The 24,451-nt window shown below is 37.6% G+C and overlaps 1 long non-coding RNA gene across 1 annotated transcript in view; it reads right to left on the bottom strand.

The window, feature by feature from the left end:
- Nucleotides 1-13,173: 13,173 nt before the first annotated feature.
- The window catches only part of LOC140696028 (uncharacterized), a 46,192-nt gene continuing 34,914 nt past the window's right edge, over nt 13,174-24,451 (bottom strand). The window contains exons 3-5 of the long non-coding RNA XR_012071954.1: nt 18,060-18,150; nt 15,179-15,282; nt 13,174-13,432 (exon numbers count right to left, since the gene is read on the bottom strand). This is a non-coding gene — a long non-coding RNA (uncharacterized lncRNA). The remainder of the gene's footprint in view (nt 13,433-15,178; nt 15,283-18,059; nt 18,151-24,451) is intronic.

Below are 24,451 nucleotides of genomic sequence, written 5' to 3'. Positions count from 1 at the left end.
AAGTTGAGATTTAATTTGAGGTTTTTCTTCTCTTATGTGACTTTGAAAATATGCAAAGAAAAATATATTATTGTAATGACTGTTTATTGTTCCATCATTCCTGAGTTTTCCATTTTCAAAGAGCAAATCAATAATGTTTAAACTAAATTTAAAGTACCTCATACATTGCCACCAATCCTGAAATCAGAACTCTGATACAACTACAAAAATGTCTTAACTTCAGGATTTTTTTTAACCAATAGAAGCTTTTGTTGTTGTTGTTGCTGTTGTTATTTTTCTTTTTAAAAAAAAAAATCCATACAATTTAGGAGAATTTAGAAGGCTTATTTCCTCCAGTAATAACTGGAGCTCTTTTATAGACTTGTGTGGCTATTGCTAAAGACTATTTTACACACAACAAACTTTTTTATTCAAATATCTTTCATTATGTATCTACTCACTCCTATGGTAGTCCTGTTAAAGTCTTATTCTTAGTTACATGTATGCTAAGCACCCTCAGAATTGCAGTTAAATGACCTCAGAACAGAAGATAGTGCAGTGTATGGGGTCTGGGGTGCACAACAGACATAAAAGCCACCTAGAAAGCCACACCTCAGGGAGCAATGCTTCCACAAGTGAATTGGTGGTTTCCCTAAAAAGCTTGATACCTAATATAGTTGTGAGTTCAGCCAGCTACTCCAATTCCAATTCTTCAGCATTCTGAGGTCATTTTGGCATAGTCTTACTAGATTTTTCAGTGGTGAGGGACTCATGTCTACTCATAACCTGATTTAAATGACCAAAACAAGCTTGAATAATCAGTCTGATACTCAATTTTATAAAGGTAATTTCAAAAATAAAACCAAGAATCTAGAGGTTGATACCAGAAGGAAGAGATCATGTGTGGGCTTGTTTCACACAGGAAAGCCTCATAACTTTATTGATAAACTATAAGCTGATACTAGTAAAAGTGAAACACATCCTCTGAAAGGATCCTTTAATTGATTAAGAAATATTTATTTCTATAAATAGAAATAGTTACCATTATATATGGCGAGCATGAGGAAGAAGATCATCCCAGTTTAAAAGAGGAAAGATTCTGAAAGTTAGATTCTGAATGCTTATGTTTTTATGGCATTTGTTATCTGGCAATTTTATTTTCTCTTCAAATTATTAAATTAGTGTGATTTCTCTTAATTCTTTCTTACAGTGATCACTGAAAAGAATATCTGAATTTAATTACTAGGAGAGTTAAGGTTTATCTTAAATCACAGTATTTATACTGTTATCTGAATTGGAAAGTTAAGCCAGCCCCTTTATTCTGCCCTTGGGCACAAAACATGCAGGAAGATCACATGATATAATGTAGAGGTTGACAGAATATCAGACAAACACTCTGAAAAGGAACAAATGCACAGTCTTGATCACCCCAATAAATTATAGACTTTTCTTTCTCTCACCTGCGTAGTACTTTCCTCATGTACTGTGCCTTTAGCACTTTTGCAACCTGCTCTGTGCTCTTCTTCTTCATCTACATTTCTCATTTCCCCAGTTACAAAATAAATTCCCCCAGGGCCAGAACTATATCTTACTCAACCCCATCCAATGTTGGATTTTCAACAGGCTTAAGTCTCATTTCACAGCTTACATGTGTTTTCCAGCTTCCAACTCTGAATTTCATTTTTGTTCAGGTAAAAAGCCAGCTGACTAAGTGGCTATAGAGATTAAATCAAATCATTTAAGAGGAAAAGCACTTTACAAACTAATGTACAGATGATAGTTGTTAATATTACCAAGTGTTGATGGATAGTTCATTAATCGAAGGGCTGTAAGGAGATAAACAATCTCAAAGGAGGTGTTTGTGACACAGGGAGCAAAGCTTTGGACATGAGATTGGCAATTTGACATGTAGTGTCTGCACTAAATGCTGCCTCCCTGCCCTTTGATTTGACCAGTATTTCAACTCTAAACTGTGATGGAGCTTTGTGTTGGCAGCAAAACCTACTTCTGCTGCTACAGCTGGAATGGAAATAAGTCAATTTCCATTGCCTTCATTATTGGCATGAAAGAGCTCACTCTGTGATTTCTTCTTATTCATTTTGCCAAAATGACATCAGAACTCAGGGTGAGCAACCAAATCATTAAAGATATTTTGTAATTTCTAGAGACTCTTTTGGCCTGGTTGGTTCTCCACTGGTAGATTTTTTATTTCTACTGGTTAAATCATACTATTGGCTAAAGTAGCTTGGTATAGTCCCAATTGTCCTGTTTTTCCAAGAAGTCTCCCTGGGCTGGTCCAGCCTAACCCACAAAGCCTCTCAGAGGCCAAGAAAAGCCAGGCCCCTTCAACTTTTTGAGTATATGGTAACATAATACTAACGTATAATAATTTTTTAAATAAAGACATACAAAGTAAGATTACAAAAGATTTGTAGTACTTTAAAATTTTATATTAAATAATCTTTTTTTACCAGAAGACAATATGAAACAATACAGTTGTTATTTATTTGATAACTATAGGATTCATTTTTTAACCCTTTCTAGTAATTTAAGAAAGTTTATGTTGCATTTTCTAGCCAATGACATGGGAAAGCAAGTCAGCTGGGAGTTTATCACACTATTTAAAAAGAGCACAGGGAAGGGACATTTCCCTTCTCTGTCTTTGAATGTTGTCTTCAGCAGTCAGCTATCTTGAAGTGTGCACAGACTCCAGCCTAAGGGAGAAGCCACCCATCACTGGGGATGGAAGAGAGGAAAGACAAAAGGACATTTGTCCTTCATGATGTTATTGAACTGTTGAATTACCCATCTCTACCAGATGCTTTCTGTTGTTACTTAGCCCCATTCCAATCTTCCTGTGCTCCTCTCTGTAGCTGGAGGGTGAGGACCCTGGAAACAGCATTTCCCAGACTCCCTTGCCAGCTGGTAGCTTCTGTCAGTGGCAGGGCGCTTGCACAAGACGGAATGGAGGAAAGAAGGAAGGCAGAAGTCATTCTTTACACTTCTGGCTGTAGCATTAAGAGCAGTGAGAGACTGCTGACAACTGTTGTCTCCTATACCAGCAACAGCAGGTGAATGCAGGTGGCTAGGGTATCCAGCAGTATCCAGGGGACCACGAGCTCCTGCTTCTGGCTCAGCAGCAGCAATGTTGGGTCCAGCATTCTTATCTGCATGAACACGCAGGAGATCATCCTTTGGCTTCTCTAGCCCTTTCAATACCTTGTCGACCAATTCCATATATTAAAGTTCCTCTGCTTGAAAAATCTACAGTGATTTATATTTTCCTGTCTAGACCCTGCCTGATCCATCATCTAGGGAACTGTTTTCCCTTCTGACTTGTTATAAGAAATAGTGAATTGCCTTATTGTTAGAATTACTTAATTGAAGCTAAAAACATCCTAAGTGATGCTTAGTTTGGGATATATAGTAGGTGGGGGAAAGCGAATTTGTTGAGTACTCAGTGCCAAGTTTTGTGGAAAGTATTTTGTATATATTATCATACATTTCTAATAGAATAATTTTATTTTGCTTGCCATATATATTCTTCTGTTATAATCTTCTTAAAGGCATAGACTCTGTATTTATCTACATATGTCATTCAGTTTACCTTGAATAGTGACTTGCCCAGAGCAGGTTCAATTTATTTTTGGATAGTCTAAAACCAAACCAAAGGCATGATGGATACTTTTTGTTATCCTCTATTTTGAAACACTTGATGCTTTTTTTTCCCACATTTTTCAGGTTCACCAGTAGTCAAAGCAAATTAGCAGTTCCAACCCTGCCTAAGCCCATGTGAAATAAATATCAGTGAAGTCCTTTATCTGTAGGTTATTTTGACATAAGCGATGTCTATTTTTTGAGCCAAAAATGGAAAAATCTACTTATCAAATTCTGAACTACAGAACCAGCTTCAACACAACTGATGGCTCTTTAAACAACCCCGCTTTCCCTTTAATGGTGCTCATTAAGCACTCTCTGCTTTCCAAGAGTTCCAAATGAATGTAGTAATGCCGACTAGCGTATTGGCCAGTTTCCCTTTAGACAGTTTCTTTGTCCCCACCCTCTCCACACTTGCCAAATCCCACCAGGCTGCCTGCTGTGGCAAAAACCTGGTTAGCAGGGAGGTGTGGGTGATGGGCTATAAACAGTTGTAAGTCAGCAGAGGAGAAATGTGAATGTTTCAGAAAATCAGCCATCTGGCCTTGGAATGAGAATGCAGGGAAGATTCAGAAGGGAAATCAAGAAAGGAGAAAAGAAAAGCACTGGTGGGGCTCTGGGGAGCAGGGCACAGGCGCAGGGAGAGTGGTTCTAATGTGATTCCGGCTCAGGTCTGAGATGAAGGGGAGGCAGGCCCTACTGAGCAGAAAAGCTGGTGGTGGGGAGAGAGCTGGCAGAGCCAGCTTTCCGGCTAAGCTGCTTAAGGCGGATGTTAGTGAGGATTCAGACGCTGGGAGGGAGCCTGTGCAGAGGGGCTGGAGCTTAAAATTGGCTCTGTTTGCTACCTGAGAACTGGAGAGATTCAAATAAAAATCTAAATGGAATGTTTCTATTTTTCAACTAAATTGAAATGAATGCTTGTTACAGACTGTGGGAAATGCAGAAAATTAGAAAGAAGAGAACAGTACTCTCATCACCTAATCCTCTGTCATCCAACCTCCCAAACATAACCAGTGTCTACATTAAGGTGTATGTCCTTCCATTGCTTTTCTATGTCAGCATTTGCATTACATGATAGTAATAATGCTATTTGTATGACTTTGCAATTCCATCTAATCTTATTTTGAAATTATTTCCCTATTTTTTCGTATTGTGATTTGCATTACTCTAATTATGCATAATAGTACATCAAATATTTGCAATTCCTAACACATCCATTCACCTGTAGTTATATATTTGTGCTGTTCCCAGTGTTTTGTTATAAATAATGCTACTATGAACATCTAAATATAAAATTTGATATCTCAGATTATTTCCTTAAGCTAGTCATAGAAATACATTGTTTGAGCAAATAGGCAAACATATTTCTAAATCTGTTGACACACTAACTGGATATTTAATTCTGAAAAACTTCTATTTATCTTTACAGATTAAATACTTTCTTCATTATCATTTTAAGAACACATGGCTCCTCTTCCCCTCTCTTCTTCCCACCATGAGGTAAAATACCATAAAACTTCTAGGCCTCTTTGCCACCAGAAAAATAAAATAGAAATACAGATTGTAGTCTGTATCACTTGAGTATGCATCTAAAACTGTTAGGCTTTTGCAGAATAATGACATTTCTACCCCTAGCCCCAATGGTCAAAATTTCAGTAGGACTGTTATTCATTATTGTAGAACTGAACGGTTGATGTTGAATGTGCCACTGAAAAGCATGTAAGAGATCCCTAATAAGACCAATTCTACGCCTGAAGGTAGCTACCACCAAGTGAATAGTAGCACTTTGCAGGTGCCTATAGGTATTATAACAGAAAAGCTGAACTAACAGATGTTATTCACTGAATGTTTGTGCCCTTCATTCATAGCCGAAGCCCTAATCTCCAATGTGATTATTTTTGGAGATGGTGGGCAATTAGATTTAGATGAGGTCATGAGAGTGGAGCCCCACTATGAGATTACGCCCTTATAAGTAGAGGAAGAGATCAGAACCTTTGCTCTTTCTCTGCCCTGTGAGGACATAGCAAGAAGGCAGCCATCTATAAACCAGGAAGAGGGCTCTCACCAGACACCATGTCTGCTGGCACCTTAATCTTAGACTTCTCAGCCTTCCAAACTATGAGAAACAAATGTGTGTTGTTTAAACCACCCAATCTACGGTATTTTGTTATAGCAGTTTGAACTAAGACAACAGATCATATTGATCCAGTTATAAATTTCAAAACTTTATTAACTGCCCAAAAATTCAATCTGCATCCAATTATAACACTAGTATCACAAGTCAAATCACAATAAGGAATGTTTTCAAAAGACATACAAACAGGCTTCTTGCTCCTTTTACTAACTCTCAGTTTCCTCACATCACTTCCTCCTAGTAACTAGTTTAAGCATATCCTTCAAAGTCAATAGTCTGTAATGATTTTGCTTATCTATTATGAGAGAGTAATTAAACATGAAAATTTCCTCTTTTCTCTCTCCCATCTCTGTATTTTTTCCATTCTAGGGGTCTTGCTACTCTGAAAAGTGTGAAAAGTGTCACAGAGCTGAGGAGTTTTCGTAGTAACCAGTCTTAATCACTCATTTTACCTGTAGGGAGATTGTGGCCTGGCTAAAGAAATGGATTAATTAATTCCTGTCTAGAAGTGAAGAATCCATGTCTGGTTCCACAGCCCAACCTCCACTCCACCCTACCCCCACTATCCATGAAAAAACATATTACTTATACCATTCTTCTGTCTATTTCACTCTTATTAAAAAGAAAATCATCATATAGATATTTTTTAAATGAAGAAGTCAGTAATTCCAAAAAAAAGCTACCCTAAATTACTTATGTTCCCTACAAGGCTACATTTGAAATGAAATAGTTCTAATTTATTACCACTGATAGTATACATAGACAGAAAATTATAGCCTTCTCTATCCACTTTAAGTTGAATGTAACTCTAAATTATTGGACCCAAGTCTCACTGAAACCAGCCTGAGACATATATAAGAAACCAAAATTTGGTTCATATAAAGCAAGTGTTTTAATCAATAAATAAATACAATAATAATGAGATATTGTCAATTGCCACAAAAATGGCACAGTAGGCTAATTTTTTTAACAATAAAATAATTTGAATTATTGCATTGCATTTCTGTGAAAGATTTCATGTGAGGAGGAGGAGAACGTCCTTGTGAAGTCTCTTATTAACCCAGTTTTTAACAAGAAGTGCAAAATGGAAAGTAATCATCCTTTGTGCATGGTATTATAATGATGGTAATCGAAACCATGCAATCACATAGATATTTTATTCTCTATAACTAGCTCTGAATAATCAGTGATTTTCAATGGCAGAAAGTGGCTATTTCAAATTGCAACACTAGAAAAGTATTGTGATGTTTACATTTAACCCAGATATAGTCTCTTAAGATGGTATTTATAAGGAACAAGATTTCAATGGGAAGGAAGAAAACAAGGGTTGTTTTTAGTATTACAATTTAGTTGAGCATTTGGTTCAGAATTGTAAAAATATACTGCTACTTGCTTGGTTTTGCCAAGTTACTTTTTCAAAACATTACCTTAAGAGTAAGTTAACCCTCAAACATTTACTTGGACATTCCATATTCCCCAGTATGGCTGAAAATGTATTGATTTCCAGATGCAGGTTGGAAGGAGCACAGGATTTCCGTTCCCCTTCGGTATAGGGTTCTATAGTCGGGCCTCATTTCACCATATCAAGAGACCAGTGTGCTCACGGTGTTCACATGCATTTATAATACAATTTACATTACCCCTACCTCCTTTATCAGAGATTCTTTATCTAAGGAACAGGTGGGTGACCGTCAGGGGTTTGAGAGGAGCAGCATTTGTTATGGATGGAGATAAGAGTAGTTTTACAAAGAAAGATTTGATAACATTCACTAAATTCTGAAAGTGATATAAAAACCTGAACTATCCTACAGATCCCAGGGCTTGCTAAAGTTTTTTTGTTTTATTTTGTTTTCCAGTCAGGTTCTATTTCCCTGAGTTCTATATCCAAGACCTTTAAAAGTTAAATCTTCTTTCTGGGATAACCTATAGCCCCTTGATGTAGCATTATAGGCAAAATAGTTCCTTCTAAAAAATAACAACTTTCTAAAGATTAAAGAAACATTTAGTCTTTCTTACAGGGAAAACTACCGAATGACCCCAGACTATATAAAATCCATTCCTAGAAACCCAACTGCTACCATCAGATTTTTTAATCACCTCTAATTCACAAAAATAGGGAAACCATATTTAATTAAAGATTAGTTGGTATATTTTAGAAGGTTTCAAATGGAATATGAAGGAGGAAGTGCTGAACCATTGGAATCTTTGAATGATCTCAGTGGAAACAATAGCAATGAAAGAAGCTTCTGGGACTATAGAAAGGAAGATAATTGGAAAGAAGATTAGGAACATTTCTTAATGCATTGTGTGCCTGTCTGTATAGCAGTGGGTGGGGCTGAATGATAAACAAATGGACCTAGAATTTGTGAAGTAGGAGACTCTCCCTGAGATTCTCACACTAAACAGGAGATTCCCAGGTCCAAGGAGCCAGTAAAATGGAAAATCATATAGGAATACTGAAGTTCAAGTCAACAGCAGAGGAATGGAAAGGATTCCTGCTCCTTAAAGGGCTATAAATAGATGTGTAGATGTGGACTAAGAACCCTGGGGCCAGAAAAATGAGAATGAACACAAGTTTAAGGAGAGATTTTAAAGGATCAAGCAGATCCTAAAAACATCTAGAAGTTCTGCAATTCTAAAAGCCTGCTCTGTTTTGTTTCACTCAATATTTCATAAATATATTTGAATAAGATTTAGATATATTTCTTAAGTAATGTTAGTTAATATTCCATAAAGCTAATATATGTAGAATACACTTTGGGGAATTAGCATTCTTATGAACTAGTAGAAGCAATTTAATGGCTAACAAGGCAAGCTCTGGCATCATAATGTCTGGATTTGAGCCTGCTCTACAACTTAATTCTAATGTGATCTTGGACTTCTAATTTAAACATTCTGTGCCTCCATTTCCTTATCTATAAAATGAGACTCATAATAGCATTTTTCTCATGATATAAAGGTTGTAAAGGTTAAAGGCATAAAACCTGTAAAACACTTAGCACAGTGCTGGGACTGTGGTAAATTCTCAATAAATATTAGTTTTTGTCATCATGATCATCATCATCATCATCATTATCATCAACCTCATTACTCTCAGTGAATTGGCCCAGATTAAAAAATCAGGAGAAGAGTAATATATTGGTCAGGCTAGGCCAGAATTTTCCTATGGTGACAACATCCTAATTCCAATGGTTTAAATATGCTCGACCAGGAGAAGTCTTCATCCTAGTCTCTCAGGGGCTCAGGTTGTTGGAGGCTTGGTTTTTTTCACATGTTTCCATGACTGTTGACCCACGAAAAGAGAACATGGATAATCACACATAGTAATTAAACTTTCTAACCAGAAGTGACATAAGTTCTTTCAGTTCCCATTTCATTGACCAAAGTAGGTCACTTAACTTCAGTCCTTGCCAGGCATACTTCCCCTTCCTTGTTTTCTTACTGCCTGTTGACAGCTTAGTACCTGCATTGTTCTTCACTTGGCTGCCCACTACATTTACATCATGTATTACTCTTGAAAAGTTTTTCTAAAATTAGAAGATTTGATGAATAATATCCCTTCCAAATGCTAAAATTCTAAGGCTATGAGATCTCTAAAAGTTTTTCCAGGCCTAATGTAGTTTGATTATAAATCTTTCCATTGTGTACTTTAGGCCATAATTTACCCCCTTGTTTATCTGCAGAATGACCATTAGAGTCAACTCCCATTTTTTAAATAATGTTGGATAGGGAAGAAGAAATATTGAACAAACAAGGCTGGAATATAAAGCCAAGAAGTTTTAAAGACCAAGGAATAAAATACTTTTAAATTAGAATAAATTAAGCCAGAACAACATAAATAATGCAAAACAAAACAACAATTCATTGACCCCACCAAATAGGAAAAATCACATATTTCGGAGTTGCCCACAGTATATAGCAGTTTTTTCTAGACGAGTGCTTGTTAAAAATTCCTGAGTGTCTACATCAGATCTGCTGAATTGTTATTAAAGTGTCTGGGGTATGTTAGGTACTCCATTAGATCATAGATACTCTTATTAGTAGTAGGTAAAACTATTAAACATATTATTGCTTTTTTGAAAAGAAAAAAAAGGAACCCCATGGCAGGACTTTTCCCAGGTTCCAAAGGCAATATGAAGGCAGATGTAGCAGAAACTCAGGTGTGAAGTGTCCGATGAGGGTGATGATGAGGGTAATGAAGAGATAGGAAGAGCCTCAGTAATACGAGTGAAAAAGAGGAAGAATAAAGCAAAGAGTCAGACATCTCCGAGTTCTTGAACCAGGGTAGATGACAGGCAGGGGATGATTAAATTTTCAAAAGAATGGTGCAGGCAACAAATGTTACAAAAGGTCAAAAAGTTAGCAGAGCCATGTGGCCAAACCAGAGCATTTGGGCCAGCCTAAGGAAAGGGACATATGGGAGCAATGTTTCACAGAAAAAAATTGATGGTAGTTTGTGCCAGACATGATATGGGATTGGAGGGGAGAGTGAAGGTGAGCTGAAGGTAACCTTGAGATTTCCAGGCAGTGTGACAAGGATGGATGGTGTTGTTTGATTGGAGGAGGGGGAAAAAAAAAACTAGTAGGAGTTGGATAAACTTTATTTTTCTAGTGGTGGAAACGTTACTTCAAATCCACTTCAAAGTCTGATATAAAAGGGGTTTGTGCTGCAGTTTATTATTTCAAAGCCAGAGTCTAATGTTGCACGCAGGTGATTATTTGAAGTCAGGACACCCCAGCTAGCTCAGAGGGCTTCTACATGTTCCACAACACTTCCCTTTCATCCTCCTCTGCCTCTTTGACTTAATACCCACCTCCACTCCATGATTCACTTGGGTTTTGTAACAAATCCCTCCTGACAAGCCTACAAATCTTCCCAAACTTAGTGTAAAGTCATGGAGCTGAACTAACCTCCCTCTATCTGTCATTTATTTCTTGTTTTGACTTTTGAGTTGTTCTTTAAGGTATGCGGGAAGGAGGCTTCCTGAGCAACTGGGTTAAAAATCGTAGAGAATGATGCCTGCAAGGGTAGCTGGCCCTGCCCCAGGGCCCAGAGATCTGTTCACACCCACATGAATGACAACTGCAGGTCTCTGAGAATTCCTAGGGGGAGACGCACAGCAGAAAGCACACAGCTTGATTTGCAGATGCCAATTTGAGCTTGCAGCCCCAGTATGTGTTTTGATTTGAGGACTCAGCAAAATAGGATGAGAAAGTCATAAATGGGCGATGAATATGGAACACGAAACAGCCTGTTTGTAATAAACTGTTATCTATCTTTGGAGAGGCAAGTTTTTTAAGAGGTGAAATGTGGCTGAACTTGGAATTTAGAAATCTGCAAAAGTTTGCATGTGATGCTACAGGAACCTTACTGTTTGAGAAAAATAGTCCTAAGAATGGAGGGATTCTACATGTCTTATTCTGACTTTGATTCTTTTCTTGAAAAACTGCTATTGAAATGAAAACCTCACCTCTAGACAGGATTTGGGGTCATGTCAAGCAGCCAGGTGTATCCTCAAGGAAGAAAGGAACTGACAGCTGGAGCATTCTGCCTCAGAGTCCCAGCAGCGTTAATGAGGAGGTCAGCCTCACACCTCCTGCAAGGAGGCAAGCTTCCTCCCATCAGGTGTTTTGTCCATCAGGACTGGAGAAATGTCTTTGGTAAAAATTCAAAGAGCTTAAGAATTATAATAAAAAAGAGCAGCAATTCAAAAATTTTCGTGAATGTTAAGACCTGCCATGGGAGTGTATTATAGAAGCGTGTGTTCAGCCCCTGAGATTTCGATGCGGCTGGTTTGGGATAGTCCTGGGAATCTACCATCTTTAAATTAGCATTCAGATGATTCTGAAAAAGTAAGCCTCAGAATTACACCTAGTAAAAGCTTTCTGAATTAGAAAAAAGATGTAGAGGAAGGGGAAGAATTAACCTACTTTCCTTCCTCCCACAGGTAATTATTGACCTTTTGCTATGGGCCAGGCACTTTGCTATATAATAGGGATATAATGATATATTTGTTTTCTAGGACTGATGTAACAAATTACCACAAATTGAGCACCTTGAAACAATGGAAATTTATTTTCTCACAGTTCGGGAGTCCAGAAATCTGAAATCAGGGTGGCAGTGGGGTTGGTTCTTTTGGAGGCTCTGAGGGAGATTCTGTTCCATGCTTGTCTCCTAGCTTCTGGGGGTTTGCTGATGATCCTTGATGTTTCTTGGCTAATAGATGCGTAACTCCAATCTCTGCCTTCATCTTCACACCTCTTCTATGTCCCTGTGTGTCCTTTTCTGTCTCTTACAAATATACTATCCTTGGATTTAGGACCATTTCTAGTCCAGTATGATCTCCTCTTAAGCTTTTCCTGAAATATATCCGCAAAGACCCTATCTCCCCAAATAAGATCACATCCTGAGGTTCTGGGTAGAGGTAATTGAGAGCAGGACGTGGAGGGGAGCACCATTCAACCCACTACATATAATGAGCAAAAATAGAATTGGTCCCTGTCCTGATGGAGCTTATAGTCCAGTTAGGGAGATAGATATTAAGCAAGTCATCACTCAAAGAAATGTAAACTTTCAGCTCTGAAAGTGCTATAAAGCAGAGGTACTTGAGCTATGTGTAATCAGTCAAGAGCTATTTTATAAGAAGAAGCTTTTATTACTCGTTCTTTAAGTATTATTTTAGTTACTAAGAATGCAAGTAGAAAAAGTATAAGGTACGAGCTCCTGCTTTCAGAAAGCTTACAACTGACTGTACTTCAATTAAAACAAACGAACAAAAAACTATCCTACTATCTACCTAAATCAGTTAGGAGGTTATATACGTGATCTAATCTGAGACTGGCCCTCCGTGGACCTTGGGCAGGAGTGAAATAGTGCCTCACACACAGCAGGTGGTTAATAATAAATCTTTGCTGTATTGCTTAAGTTCTACAAGCCTATCTAAGCAAAATTTCTCTCTCTTTCTCTCCATTTCTCTCACTAATAAAAATAAGACGGCACTTATTGACTTTGACTTTGGTGAATAGAAACAATTTGCAATGAATATTTTCATTTTTTTAAAGTATATTCATTTTTGATGTATCTTTGTCCCCTTATTTAAATCTATCTGTCATTTAGTAAGCACTTAATATATCCCAGACACTTTAAGACTTTACATCCACTGTCCTACAAACACTTTGCAAATAGATGTTATTATCCCCATTTTATAGGGAAAACATTCTGGAATTCTAAGCTAAGCCCAGTATCCATGCTAAGTTGGTTAGACCTCTATGTCTGAGAAGGTGGGCAACTTTTAACACATTTCATGGGAGTGACTGTGCCAAATTTGGGCACAGTGTGAGGTAAGGTGCCAGATAGCTTCTATTTCAGCCCCACTGAGAACCCTATTGTTTCCTCTCCCTCCTTCTTTATTATAATTAGACATATTTGTTTTACGGTTCTTAACTTTAGCTCCTGGTCTCCTTTCTCTTCTCCCTAGGCCTGTCTTCTAGTATTTTCGACTGTATATTCCCTCATTTAGAAACCTCTTTCAAGCCATGTTTGTCCGTCCTGGGATTATCCTGGCTCATTTCTCTCTAGTCTTCAAGTAGGAACTTGTAGCCCCCCGGGCCCCAAATCCCTTAGTGATGAAGAATGGGCAGATCTTCAGGGCATTGGTGAACCTGTAAAAGAATTGTTTCTTGTAAAGATTTAGGGGCAAAAGATAAGACCACATATGTTGAAAGCACTAAATAACCTAAGGCAACAAAGGCCCCATTCTGATCACTGGTTTTTACAAACAACAGAGTCTTAATTACCCATGAATTGCTTTTCAGTGAGCTAGGCTGACCAGCATTTTGCCTGAAAGTAAGGATGCCTATAAAGACTTTTTACAGAGAAATCTCTGCCTCTGAAACTAAACTGACAATTTCTTTGCTGGGCTGTTTAATGTGGCCTGTTATTGTTATGCTAATGTAGCCTCTGTTAATACTTAGGTGACTTTATAGAATGCCAAGACGTGTGGGAGCAGCATTCTATAAACCAATTAATATTTTCTGGAGTGGAGAAATCATCAATCTGTTTGGCAACTAAGCAACCTTAAGTGCATCATGGACTGAGGAAAGATGAATAGTGGGAGGTAGAGCTTTGGGGGAAAAATGAGACATGCAAGCATCAGCAGTTACCCACCAATCATGTAAGGAAATTAACTCTTCTTCAAGAAAATTATATAGTTAGGCATGATTCCTTAACTATCCAAGTAGAAGGGATTCCTGGCCAGCTGATTCCAGACTTCTTTTCAACAAAGCAGCAGGAATATCCCTCTATGAAAGATGGATGGAGGGCCATTTTCAGACTTTATAGGTCCTACCCACAACCATCTGAAACATGTTTAAATGCACCCATGTTCTCATTAAATGTATACTTTGAGGGTAAAAAAAAAAATTGGAAAAGAAATTTATTAATTTTCTTTTCAAAAATGATCTATATGTGACTATTGGTCATTCATTTATCGTTGACTATAATTTCTCAGAAATCATCATACATTCTCTAGGATACTGCAAATTGTTTTCAACCATACCAAAACATAACAGTGAGTTAAGCTGACATGGTGTTTCTTTTGTAGACATGGAAATAAACATTTAAGACTTTTAACTGTACAATTTTTTAATCTGTATTTAGAGCCAACTTTTGTTTTCCTTAGGAGTTGACCATTTTAGTAAGACCTTGAGAAGGTCCTAACCCCAGGTATTGTGTCTATTGGATGATATAGACAGAATGGCCCTGGATGGGTGCCCTGGTTTCTTTAAGCTTGATGACTCTAGCCATTATGATTTTCTACTGTATTAAATCGCTCCCATATAATGGTTTCCAAATAACCTTCTGCTTGTAACTTGAGCACTCAAAAACTTTCCTACACAAAGAAAATGTGCTGAGCAGTCAAGTCCAATATTGCAAATAATAAATGTGTATGCATAGAAATAATTACTATCCATAAAATTTGTTGAATGGTCACTATACATCAAGCACAACTATATATTTTATTCAGTTTCTTTTTCTCCCTGGACTATGTATATCTTCATGCTTTATGAAGACAATTGACTAAGGGGAAAAGAGAAGAAAGGGCAGATATAAAGATTAGAGAAACAGAAAAACAGAAGACAATGGGGTAGAGTGACTCAGTCCTGGATTTCTAGAGAGTGATTGCAGGGTTCTACTCCCAGACCCTCCTTTAAATTCAGTACAACCTTGGACAGGTTATTTAACACATCTGAATTTTGGTTTCATTATATACAAAATGAAACTAAAAGCAAGTACCCATTTCAGAGATTTCTTGTAAAAATTAAAAGGTTCAGTATACCAAGAGAGTCTGAGAAAAAATGAATATTCAATAAATATTAATTATTATTAAATCTGCTTGAAAATTTAACCTGAGTTTGGATCTCCTTGAGTCTTACTGCTGAACGTTCCTGGGACCAGTGGAGGTTCAAAATAAATCACCAAGTTTGTCCAAGATGTTAAGATGCAATGAAATCTAGGAAGAGGAGAAGTTTGACAACTTTTTAGGACCTGGGCAGCTTTTGAATTTCTAGTACTCCAGTAGTTCACCTTGTTTCTGCTGCTTAGAAGTTAAAACATTTTAAGGCATTTTCTTTCTTATACTCTTAAAAATACAAAACATTTAAACAAAGGAAGAAAAAAACACCCTCCATGACTTAGAAATTCTAGAGGTCACAGAATCTTCAAAGTTTCTAAATTGTGGGCCAGCTGCTCTTCCATCTCCCAATACAGAACAGATTTTCAGCCCAGAATTCACAGCATTCCTTTCATGTCCTTCATTAAAGGATTTTTGCATGATAGCAACTCCAGCTTCATTTCTCTTCTTTCTCTTTTGGCCAGTATCTTATCTGGCAGGATTATCAGTTAAATATTCATTGGTCAAATTAGAATTCAGCCAAATGCCTTCCTTTTAAAATGGCTGGGTGAATACAGCGATCATTTGTCAATGTCTCTTCTGAATTGTTAGTGAGACAGACTTGCACACATTATTTGAGACAGAAAATGAATAGTTTCAGTTGCTATGGTTACAGCTAGGGTATGGGGTAGTTGTTTACAAGTGATCTTTGTTTTTAGACTCATCACATGTGCACATGGTGTACATCTGCATATGCATGCACACACATGCTTGTATATTTAAGTACTAGGTTTTCTGGAAAAGTACCCATTTCAAATATTCTGTCCCAAGGTCGCCATTCATTCCCCTTTCTATTAGATTATTTATCATGATTTTCTCTTCAGCAGTAAGAGAAATTCCTTGTTCCTGAAGAATATCTGTTTAAACAACAAAATAACCCCCAAAAGGACCCTGAGGAGAGTAGTTCCACAGTTGAACACTGTGCTACATTCCTTAAACAGTGCACTAGGCAGAGTCCTTAATTGCAAGCAACAGAAACTGAGTCTGGCAGATTAAAGAGAAAGGAACTTCGTTAAACATATGAACTCCCTCAGACTCACAGGAAGGGTAGAAAATCAGGCTTAATCCTAAATGTCCAGGAACAAAACCGTAAATCACTCTGAAGAATCAATGTTAAAAAAAAGAAAAGAAAAGAAAAGAAAGAAAACCCATTAAACAAAAACCTGTCTCCCTCATGTTCTAGATGCTCTAGTTTGAATACCTGCCTCTTGAGCACCAAGAGCTCTACTTTACTGAAACCACCACAGTCTGCCCACCAATGCCAGATTTCCACATGAGGGATGCAGCCTTTTAATCAAGGTAGTCACTTCTGATGCCACCTCTACCAGGAAGTGGATCCTGCCCATCATGCTAATCACTTCTAATTTTAAGTTTCTTGTGAGTGTGTCTAACTGAAGGAGCTGCATCATTTTACTATGCCCTTGTTGGGAAAGGAGGCTGGAAAGTGAGTTGCTTGGCTTTTACCAGAAAGAGGTGGGACTCAAAAACAAAAAAAAAATGTAGGGCTTCAAAAAGATGCTGGAAAGCAGGATGACATAACAAGTGACCCCTATGAACAATTCAGTGTGTATATAATGGTCTTTTGGTTAAAAGTAGTTAAGCCAACCAGTTAATTAATTCAAATAAGGAAGAAACTCCATGCTTCTAAGGCAAGTTCTTCTCCTTGTTTTCAGGGTTTATCGTCTGTCACCTCCTCAAGATTGTTGCTCCAAAAGCACATCAGAAATGTTACTCTTTCTACCAGATTATTTTCAACAGCATATAAACACACTGTTACTTCTTTCTTCTTAAAAACAGACAAATCCCTTTCTAACCTGTCCCTCCTTCTCTTTCCAGTTACGGCCCTCCAGCTGCTGCCCCATTCTGATACGTTTTGCAGCAAACTACCAGATAGAGTTGTTCATACTTGTGGTTGCCCACTCATTATGTTCATTCTCTCTTTAACTCACTCCAGTCATGCTTTGGCCTCCACCACTGTATAAAAATTGTTCTTGCTGAGCTCATGAATGATTTTCCATTGCTAAATCCAATTGATGACCAATTCCCATTCCTTTTTGTACTAAAACTACAGATCATTCTCTTCTCCTTAAATAACATTAATTTGGCTTTCAGTTCATCACACTTCTCTAGGGTTTTTTTCCTACCTCATTGGTCACTTTTTCTCAGTCTTCTTTTCCAGTTCTTTTAGTACCCAGATGTCTAACCATTGGATTCCCTAGGGTTTCTTCTCTTCTCTGTACACACATTCTTTTATCCAGGCTTTAGGATGTATTTATGTAAATATCATCTATGCATTGAAGACTCCTAAGTTTATAACTCTAGAATTTTCTCCTCTTTATGCCAGATTCATATATACAACAATCACATGACATCTCTCCTAGAAGTATAGTAGGTATTCAAATGTATATGACCAAAAAAAAAAAAACCCTCTTGATTCCTACCTTCTATACTTTCTCTTTCTACATCTTAAAAAATTCAACCGACTGTGTAGGTCAAAAACTTTGGAGTCATTTTTGATTCTGCTTTTTTCTTCATACCCTATATCCAATCCACTAGTAGCACCTGTTGATTCTACCATGAATATCTGTATATAGATATCAATAGATACTTAGAATTCAACTTTTTCTCATCAACGTCATCGCTATCACCATGTCAAAGACACCATCACAGTTCACATCGATTAGTGCAGCAGCCTCTTAGTTTACCTTTCTGCTCACATCTTTGTGACCCTACAGTTTGTTTTTCACACAGCAGCAAGAGTGGTCCTTTAGAAATATAATGACTTTATCACTATTCAGATTTTTTATCATGTTTAGAATAACTATGAAAGTCCTTACCCTAGAAGACAAGCCTTAGATGATGTGGCTTTTGGTCTTCTCAGACCACAGCATTCCTCTTCCCACACTCACTTTCCTCTAGGCACATTACCTAAAAAGGAAATAGAGGAAATTATATACAAAAGTAAAGAATTAAGATAGAATGTGATAAGTTTAAGAGTAATATAAAACCTAGTATTTGGTGAGAATTAGGGTTGAGCTATCAAAGAAGTGATCTTGGAGAAGTCGACTTTGGACCTGTGCTTTAGGAATTGGTACAGTGCTGAAAAGCAGAGATGAGAAGATGGAAGGCATGGTTGAGGTGTTAAACAACCTATAGAAACCTGAGCACCTACTATGACCTAGAGACTATGTAGTGTTTAAAAAAAAAAGAATACAGATAGGAGAGCCTGTGTATAACTGGGGTGTATGTTCTTGGAGTTCTGGGAATCACAAGTGTTCTTAATGGAAATAGATAGTTGGCTACTCAGCTAGGAGGCAGAAAGGCTCACGATACCTGGTGAGTACACTAGCTGATATCAGTGCACAGCTAGCACTCTTTTCTCCTTTTTCTTCCACCTTCTCCCAATATTCAATGAATCAAATCAAATTTTAAATGGTTGTATTAATGAATGCATGCCTACTATGTGCCAAGCACAGCATAGACACTGGGATACCAATAATCTTAGGATAAAATTTTAAGAAATAATACTGCTTTCAGTGTTCTCAATCTACTTGCTTATTCAGGGTAATAGACTTAAGATAATCACAGAAATATAGACTGCAAGGGAAAGGACTTATTTGGGATTATAAAAGGCTTCCTAGCACTGCTTATCCTCTGTAAGCATTTGCTCACTGACGCTACCCTCCAAATGTCCGATTCTTTAGTGTCTGAACTTTGATAACTTATTAGTCACCTTACTCTATAATTATTGCCAAGTGTTTCCCTCATGGAGATCCATGAAAACACACTGATCATCCCATTAGTGCATTTTGGCAAACAGAATATTTGAAACAATGGGTATTTATCATATGGTTATGGATCTCGTTAGGTCTCAGTTATGAAACCAAGAGTTATAAAACATGCTATACACACACACAGAGAGAGAGAAAGAGAGAGAGAAACTTTGGTATGTTTTCCAAAATTTCAAAAGCATATACTCAGTTTTTAAGGGATCAGTAAATAGTTGCTTGTCTATTGTGTGAAGGAAAGAAGTTATTACTCCTTTTTATTTGGTGCTTATTCTGTGCCAGACACTAGACTGAACAATTTCGTATGTGCAGGCCTAATTAACCTTTCAACAACTCAGATTATAAAAATGATGCTTAAACTATGATGTGTCCCCAGATAGTCCAGACAGAGAGTAGCTGACAAAACAGCTGTATGTATCAGTGCCCGTGGAAGTAATGCGATTCTGGTGCCTTTCTAGGCCCTCAGTTATTCACCTAAGTCAAGCCTTCACTACAGAAAGGCAGGGCAGAAGGAGGGCAGCTTGGAACCCACAGTGATCAGAAGCCCCATCCTTGCATGCTGTGTGGTTAGTCAGGGAGAAACTGGAGAGGACGTGAGAAGAATTGTGGGAAGTCTGAGGAAGGGAGAGGAATGGCTCCCCCAAGGCCAGTCCCATCCCCTGACTCTCCTTTAGTGGCGGCCTGGGAGAGGAGAGCAGAGAGTGTGTGAGAGCTGGGGCACAGCAGAGCACATACTACTTTCCTTTCTAAGTATCTAAAGAAAGATCTTTTTAAGGGGTCAAAAGGAATACCTCATACATCATTTAAGAGAAAAATTCACTGCCAGCAATGACCCTTACAAATAAATTCTTATACATTTTGTCAAAGTTTCAGATTTCTTTTGATGGGCAAGAGTGCAAATAATCCCCAGTTTATTCCGCCAAATTCTTATAAAATGTTTCTTACCTAGTGCTCCCTGTAGAAGAGACTCAATTGCCTATTTTCCCTGATTGGGAAACGCCAAATTGATGTGAGAGAGAAATCCAAGAGAGAGATCTCTCTCTTGGATTTCAAAGAAGCTTCTTCATGCAAAGAGATGGGAAATAAGAAAAAGTAACACAAGTCATATCAGCAAATATCTTTCTTAAATTATAGGAGTAGAATGATCATAATCCCTTTTTAAATGAAAATTCTGGTTTCCCCCCTTTCCATCCCTGTTGTAGCTTTGTTTGTTTCTGGGTTTGGCACTTGTGGCGAATAGCAGATAGGAGAGAATCTGCCATTTTCCACTGTGCCCACTGTGGAGAGTAAGGACGACTATGCTCTTGGTCCCTAGTGAAAGTGCCCTTGATAAATGTCAATGAGGTGATTTTTTCATTCCCCAGAAGGAGGTGATATTGTGAACTCGCCACTGTGATCATTAATACTTAACAAGACCTTCCCTTTCTTTACCAAGAGCCACCCTGAAGACCTTTCATAAGGCTTGATAATAGAGGAAGAAATTAACCTTTTGTAGAGGAACTAGCAGGTCCATTAGAGAATTCATTATGTGGGGTCTGGCCAGTGAAGGAGTCTCTATAATCTTTTTGGCAAACAAGTTGATTGATTCAATATTTGAGGTGATAACATGTCTTCTCACATTTATAGTTGAATTGACTATGTTATATCCCAAATGACACCTGGACAGAATGCTTGAGGGTCTCCAAACTGATCCATATTGACCAACCCTACTGTACAAGCCAAGTTCAGGGGCACTGCTTAGGTAGTGTTAAGTGCCGTGGGGAATGCCCAAATGAGTGATACCTGACAGGAGTGTCCTCTTTCTCCCATGACAGGCTTCATCAGAAATAACAATGCTGTGAAGGAACTGTCCCTCCCAGACCCTGACATATGTAGACCGTGTATTGCCATGGAAATATCCAATAATGTGGAAAGAATGCAAACTTCCCTCAAGCTCTTTATGACTTAGAAAAACTTATATCTTGTCTCTGGCATGGCAAACAAGTTCTTTTTTTCATTAGCTAATTCAGCCATGATCCCAGTCAGAAGAAGAAAAGGAAGAAAGAAACCTAGCAGATATCAAATACCTGTCTTGTACTTGGCTTTCATAGCGATATCTTACTTGATAAATGCTATCATCCAATAAGTTGCATATTATCATCCCTGTTTTATAAATGAAAGACCTGAGAGAGCTGAGGGAAGTTAAATGGCTTGTTAAAGCTCACACCTCACAAAACTGAAAGTGCTAAGAGTCAGAGATGTACACAGTCCTGTCTTGTCAATGTTCTTTAACTTGATTTTCAAAAGAATCTAGCCAGGTACGAAGAAGAACTGTAAAGATATTTAATGTAAACAGATATTTGCATGCCTTTAGAAAAGCTTTCACAAGAGATTGGCATCTCTCAGTCGAGCTAGTAATTTGGCTTGAGATACCTAGAAATTAATCCTACTCCACCAAGCAAACTAAAATTTATTAGGCTCTTTACTTTTAAAAGAAACAGATCTTATACAATGATATGTACAGAAGATGAGAGTGTTAAACCTTCCCTAGTTGCTTTTTTTTAAAATTTGTTTTTATCAAAGTCATGTGCCAGGTTTCAATGTCGAACAGTGCTACCAGTTTTATAACAAAAAGTAGCAGCCCCTGTCCCTGTACTCTCACTTCTGCTCTCCAGAGGAGCCGCTTCTAACTCTTTGGGCTCTTCTGTTGTTCACCTTCATGTTGCTGTATAGTGTGGTTTACTGCTCTGTTTTAGATTGTTTTATTTTCGACATTATCTATTGAGCATGATGTGAATATTTAGGTTTTTAACACCACATGCACTTCCACTCCTCCTAAATTTATATTAACTTATTTAGGAGAAATTACTGAGGTATACTAGGTACTCAACTCTGTTGCAGGCAATGTGAGGATACAGTGGTGGCCAAAATAGACCAAGTCCTTGCCCTCAATGGGCTTGTGTTCTAGTAAGAGAGATGAAATCAAGCAAATATTGATATATACCATAAGGTAGATAGTAGCAGTGGGGAGGAAGTAGGGTAAAGGATTAGAGAATGGAGGACCAGAAGTAAGAGTGTCAATAAGATTATTTTATTTTGTTTAAATCAATGTTTACATTATTATTTTATAATCCATATGTATTATGATTACATTTCATTTCATGTAAAATTTCTGTTTTCTCTGGAATGAATCACTGCTTTGGCACCAGGACTGGGTGCAGAATTGGTTTGCCTCTCTTTCTATCACTCAGTCTATTGGCAGAGTTTCTTTCAGTTTGTAAAATGAGTCTGACAAGGGTCAAACAAGGCAAGAAACCTACCAGTTCCACATCTTGCCCCCACCTTCCTCCTCCTGCTTCCTCCGTGGCTGTCTTTTGGCAGCTCTCCTTCACTATTATCCAAATCCCTCTGCCTCTCTCAGGTGTTAGATCCCCTCTAACTTGATCCATGTCTTCCTCTTTCTTTCTTAAGATCCTCCTTTTGATGGGAAATATCTCCAGCAGTTTCCTGGGAAGAAGTGTACCCAAAGTACATTCTTTATGAAACTTTGCTTGAAAACATCTTTATTCTGCCCTCATGCTTGCCTGTTAATTTGTGTAGGAAGAGTATCTTAAATTGAAAAATGGTCTCCTTTAGAATTTTGAAGACATAACTCTGTTATCTTCCAGCTTCCAGTGTTGTGCTTGAAAAAGTCAAATACCATCTTGAATTTTTAATCCATTCTATGTAAACTGTGATTTTTTTTCTTTACTCAGACTTTTAGGCTGGTTTTTGTTTTTGTTTTTGATGACCAGTTCTATAATCTTGGAACAGGTGGTTCCGTGAAGACGTAGATCTTTATCAGGTTTTAGGCACTAAAAATCTGAAATTCACATCCTTGGATTCTGTGACAGTTCCCCTGTATTATTTTATGATCATTTTCCTCCTTCTTTTTATCTGCTTCTTTTTCTAGACTGCCTATTAGTCAGCCATTGGACTGCCTGAATTGATTCCCTAAATTCCATCTTGTTTTTCTCTTTTTTTTCCCTACTTGCTTTGTTCTCCTTTTGGGAAATTTTCTCAGCTTTACACTTAAGCTCTTGAGTTGAATTTTTCTCATCTTTGTAAATAAAAATTTTTAACTTTATGGCAAAGTTGAATGACTTTTACAGTAAACATCCTCTTGTAATTGATTTTTAAATTTCTAATATTAATTTTTAATTTTCAATATCCTTTTATAGTTCTCCAGTTATTTATACTTATACCCATCCTGGTAGTATTTTATAGATGTGGCATTTTCTCTTACCTTTATAAGGATTTGTTTTTAAGTTTTGCTTTACTCTTTCTTTCTGTTTCCTCAAGGCTACTTCTGTTTTTCTCTTTGCTTTCATCTTTCTCTTTAGTGTTAAGCATTTCTTTCAAATGTCTGGTGAAACTTGGCTATTTGTTCATATTAAGAATGAAGAATGGCTGAACAGTTTTAGCTTTTTTCTTTTCTTCTGGAAATCATCCAAAAGAAGCAAAAAGAATGGAAAATATGGAAAACTCCACTTTTGGTAAAATTATGAGACAGACTCCAAAATATTTTCAAAGGAAACCAAAAATAGCTGATTTTGCACTGAAGCCCCCCAAAGGTAAGTAGAAACAAGCTGAGGAGAAATTTCAGTGGAAAGAAAAATCCACCAGAACAGGTCTCAGAAATTGCCCACCCAAAAAAAAAAAAAAAACTATTTCCTGATGGTGGGCAGAATGTTCTCCTGACTGAAGGAAAATGTACAACCTAAATGTTAGGAGTCCAGTTTTATTTGGACTTAACTACAGCCCAGGAGACAGCCTCTCAGATAGCTCTGAAGAACTGGTCCGAAGAGGTCGGGGAAGAGCCAGGATATATAGGAGCTTTTTGATGGGGGGAAAAATGTATTTGAACATCAAAAGATTACTGCTGATTACAAAAACACATTTTAGTGCTTTTCTGTGTGTGGGAAGATGCAAGGATCTGGGTTCACTGAAATTATTCCTGAGAAATGCACCTAGGGCTAGTATGCAAAGCACAGAATGCTTCCTGTTTTTCTTCATCCTCACTTTCCCTCAAGGCAAAGTGCTGGTGGCTGATGCAGTGATTAATGGCTTGATCCTTGTAGAACTAGGATGGCCAGCAACACTCCCTGTCCACGGTGCCCAGGGAACCAAAACTATGTTCCCTGATCTCTAGAGAGTGTGGAAGTTGGGAAGAGGGAAGTGAGACAATGCTGTTTTTTTTGAGAAGCAGAGGAGGCAAGGCTACCTGAAGTATCACAGAGAAGTTGTATTTGAAGGAATCAGAGTATCTTTGTGATAACCGAGAGAGTTTTGCTGTAATAAATCTGCTAGCATGGAAGAAAGTTGTGCTTCTTCCACACTCTTACAAATTACTGGCCTTGGAAAGCCAACTCATTTAGGGATACATATATATATATATATATATTGCAATATATCCCACAGGC

This window comes from Vicugna pacos, chromosome 4, assembly GCF_048564905.1.
Source record: "Vicugna pacos chromosome 4, VicPac4, whole genome shotgun sequence".
Classification (NCBI taxonomy): domain Eukaryota; kingdom Metazoa; phylum Chordata; class Mammalia; order Artiodactyla; family Camelidae; genus Vicugna; species Vicugna pacos.
Note: the sequence above shows the minus strand (reverse complement) of the source record. Positions and strands in the feature narration are given on the sequence as shown.